Below are 4160 nucleotides of genomic sequence, written 5' to 3' on the forward strand. Positions count from 1 at the left end.
ACTGTTGCTCTAGTCCCAAACGTCATTCCTCATTTTAAGGAGTGGATCGAGGGAATTTATTTGCAGATGCCTAATTCCGAACGTATATGGCGCGAACTCTCGAAGGTCCACTGGGAGGCCTATTCTCACGGTAAGATCTATCTCCCGAATAAATAACATTAGGCTCCCTTTTAGCACCATATTCTCATTTCCTCTCTTTTCTTTTCGTAGGCTTGCCTAATACCATTGAGCTTAGGCCTGCGGTAGGGGACGAGGACCTGTCCGTTGATCCCTCCGCTTTGGGGAAGCTCGGGGCTGAAGCAGGAGACAAGAAGAAAAGGAAGGCACTCGGTTCTCCGAGCTCAGAGAAGAAAAAGCAAGGAAAAGGTTGGCCCATAAGCCAAAAGAGAGTTCTAGCTATCGAGCACTCGACTCAGACTCGCTTTATCGGCTCAGGGATGAGTCCGAGGAATATGATATTTTTGTGGCCCGTGAGCCGACCTTCCCTAAAGAGACGGCGGCAACCGAAGGGGAAATAATAGAGGCTGATCCCCCTTAGGTTTGGGAGTCCGATGTAGAGATGAGGGTTGAGACCTCTCGAGACGCCGGCTCCACTCCACCTAGTGTCATTGAGATTTCGGGGTCGCCTTCATTCACCGAGTCCATGCTTGATGAAGCCCGAGCGGTGAAGGAACAGTCCAAATAAGGGGCTCATACGACGGACAATCCCATTCGTTCTTTTTTTGAAGGTGTGGACTCGACCGCTCTGGAAGACTTCTCTGGGTTAGGCGACTTGGAGAATCCGAGGAAAGACCCGTCTTCAGAGGTCGGCGGTCTGAACTCGAGCCCAAAATTAATCAACCACTTCCTCGCCCCGAGCATGGATCCCGACCGTAAGAGGTCAATAATCTGCACTGTCCCGGAGGATGCCTGGGTTCTTTCTGCCCCTGTTGGAGTAGCAAGTTACCTCCAGTGCCTGGTAACTAAAGAAGATCATGCGAGAATGAATGAGGTGGATGTGTCGTGTTTGTTAAACGAAGCTCAGCAGGAGCTGAACCGGGTAAGGCATCATTACGCTCTTCCATCCTCTAGCTTAGTTTTGAATATTTCTCATGTCTTCTCTCTTTTATCTTTTTGCAGGCCTCGGTACTCCATCGTGAAAGTTTTCTCCAGTACCGGGCTGAGGTTAACCAGTTCAAGACTGAGGCCAGGGAGCTTGCCGAGAAGAGGGACATATAAGCTTCTCAGCGAGTAATACGAAGGTGTCGTCAAGAGTCTCTAGGCCAAGTTGGATGCTCAGAAGGAGCATGCCGACTTGGTGGAACAGCTAAAGATTTTTGAAGTTATCAATGATGACTTAGCCATGGAGACTAACGACCAAACCTCGCAGGTCCAGCAGAAGATTGACAAGATCGACTAGCTTCGGGCTGAAATGAACGAGGTCCAGGGCATGGCCGATGTCTGGAAGGGAAAAATAGATCAACTGGCTTCAGAGAAGCAGACCGCCCAGGAGAAACTGTCATCGGTAGATGTCCAACTCTAAGTGGCGAAAGAGAAAGTCAATGCACGGGCTCGGCAAATCGAGGACCTCCAAGCTCAACTAGGCTCGACTATTGTTGGACTGGATGCCCTAGGCAAGAAGCTCGAAATAATGAGGTACGATTCGGTAATAACCAGGGCTGATGCTGAAGAGATGGTGGCCCAGTATAGGGCTGGTGTTGAGGAAGCTGAGGCCCGCCTGAAAGTTACTGTTGAGTACGTGAAGCGATTGTCTCGAAGGGAGACCCTCGAGGATATCCATGCATGAGGTTTTGACCTATCGGCCGAGATCGAAAAGGCGAAAAGGCTCGAGGTAGAGGCCAAGAAGTTGGCTGAACCCGAGGGTGAAGAAGGCTCTGAGGGCTCCAACGAACCCGAAGATGGAGAAGACCCCGACGACTCTGGTGACGAGATGGGTTCCGGTGGATATCATGCATAGGTGCCTTAGGAATGTTTGTCTGGTTATTATATTTTGTACATTTATTTTGTTGAGGCTGTTTTCACTGGCCTTTGTAAAGATATTTTGGAATGTATATATAAGGATTTTTCCCTTTTGGCAATTTTCAAGTTTATTACCTTTAAAATCCATTTTACAATTGCAAAGATTTCAAATGCGTTAGCATGGAATAAAACGTAGTAATAAGTTATTGTTCATAGGTTCGAACAAGAATTGTTCTCGATGTAAGTGTTGTTTGAAACTTGTGGGGGCTCGGTATGACTGAAAGCTTTCCCCAAAGTGCTTGTTTAAATGTTCTTAGACTATAATTTGCCGAGGGTAACCTGTGAACCGGTTTGGAATTTTGATGGCTTTATGTTTTAATTACGGGCTTTGGACGTCATCGAGCCGTTTTTAGGGGTGGCCGTAGCCTTTTAAGTTCAGGCGTTGCATAATAGGTTTTGTACCTCCGGGCTTTGATAGCTCGAGACGTCCGAGTTTGTCTTGGACAACAGTCCCCGAGTGGGGGTGGCGGTAACCTTTTAAGTTTAGGCACTGCCTAATAGGCTTTATATCCTCGGGCTTTGATAGCCCGAGTTATCCGAGTTTGTTTTGGATCATAGTCCCCGAGTAGGGGTGGCCGTAGCCTTTTAAGTTTAGGCACTGCCTAATAGGCTTTGTACCTCCGGGCTTCGATAGCTCGAGCCGTCCAAGTTTGTTTTGGACGATAGTCCCCGGGTGGGGGCAATCTATCGAATCTGGATAGAGGCAGCCCTTAGGACGATATCATTAAGGAACAAAATGTAACAGTCTTAAGGGACAAAATATGTATCAGCAAGGTAGAAACTTTCTTTCATTCATGTGCGTAATATACAAGATAGTAAGTGTGTACAAGCTTCATGTTATGGCTTAGGTGGTCTATGCGGGCACGATTCATTTGACCGTTTGGCCCTTACAGTAAATCCTATCCATCGAGCCTAGACTTTTCAAGCACAAAGTTTCTTTCCTTTCTAAAAATCATTACCCTAAGGTGATGGCCCCCAGTATTCGTGGTCAATCGTCGAGAGGGCTCGGATACTATTGAGGTGACCATCGTTTCCGATTCAAAACCGGTCTTCGATTCTAAGTTAGCACGATCTATTGTTGCCTCGTTAAAAACCTTACTGGAAAACCCACCTGGGACAAAACCGGCTCAAGGGGAAAAGAGTGCAACGCGTGCTTTCAGGCCTAACAACTACATCATCCTTTGATTGTTGCCTGCAAGTGATAGTCCAATTCGCAATATATATATATAAAGAAAGAATTAATGGGGTCGTACCTTAGTAGTAGTATCATTTTAAGTGGGTCACGTTCCAGTTGTTCGGTAGCCACTCATCATTCCCTGTTTCGAGTTTGTGCGAATATTTACCGGTAATCTCGATAATTCGATATGGACCTTCCTAATTCGGTCCCATCTTCCCTTCGTTCTAGTTCTGGGTGTTCAGTGTCACCTTTCTTAATAGCAAGTCCCTGATATTGAAGTGCCAGAGGTTGGCTCTCCGGTTGTATTACCTTTTGATTCGCTATTTCTGGGCGGCCAACCGGACAAGGGAGACCTCACGCCTCTCATCCAATAGTTCTAGGCTCATGCCCATGGCCTCACCGTTCGACTCTACGATCGCATATCGAAACCTGAAACTCGATTCTCCTATCTCGACTGGTATTAGTGCTTTGGCACCGTAGACCAACAAAAATAGGGTGGCCTCGGTACTTGACTTTGAGGTCATACGGTATGCCCACAGGACATCGGGAAACATTTATGGTCAAACTTTTCTTAAGGTTTTGGAGTATGGTCTTGTTTGTAGACTTCCCCTGCCCGTTCCCATAAGGGAGATAGGGTGTTGACAAGATTCTTTTGATCTTATGATCCTCAAAAACTTTGCTTACCTTACTAAAGATGAACTGCTTCCTGTTGTCACATACGATATCGGTCGGCATCTTGAACCGACATATTATGTGGTCCCAAATAAGATCAATAACTCTTTTTTCTCTGACTTTCTCAAATGCATGAGCCTCAACCCATTTAGAAAATTAGTCGGTCATAAATAATATAATTTGAGCCTTACCGGGTCCCCATGGCAGGGGACCGACGATGTCCATTCCCTATTTCGTGAATGGCCAAGTTGACAAGACCAAATGTAGTAGCTCCCCAAGTTGATAGATCATC

This window comes from Nicotiana tomentosiformis, chromosome 2 (genome assembly GCF_000390325.3).
Source record: "Nicotiana tomentosiformis chromosome 2, ASM39032v3, whole genome shotgun sequence".
Classification (NCBI taxonomy): domain Eukaryota; kingdom Viridiplantae; phylum Streptophyta; class Magnoliopsida; order Solanales; family Solanaceae; genus Nicotiana; species Nicotiana tomentosiformis.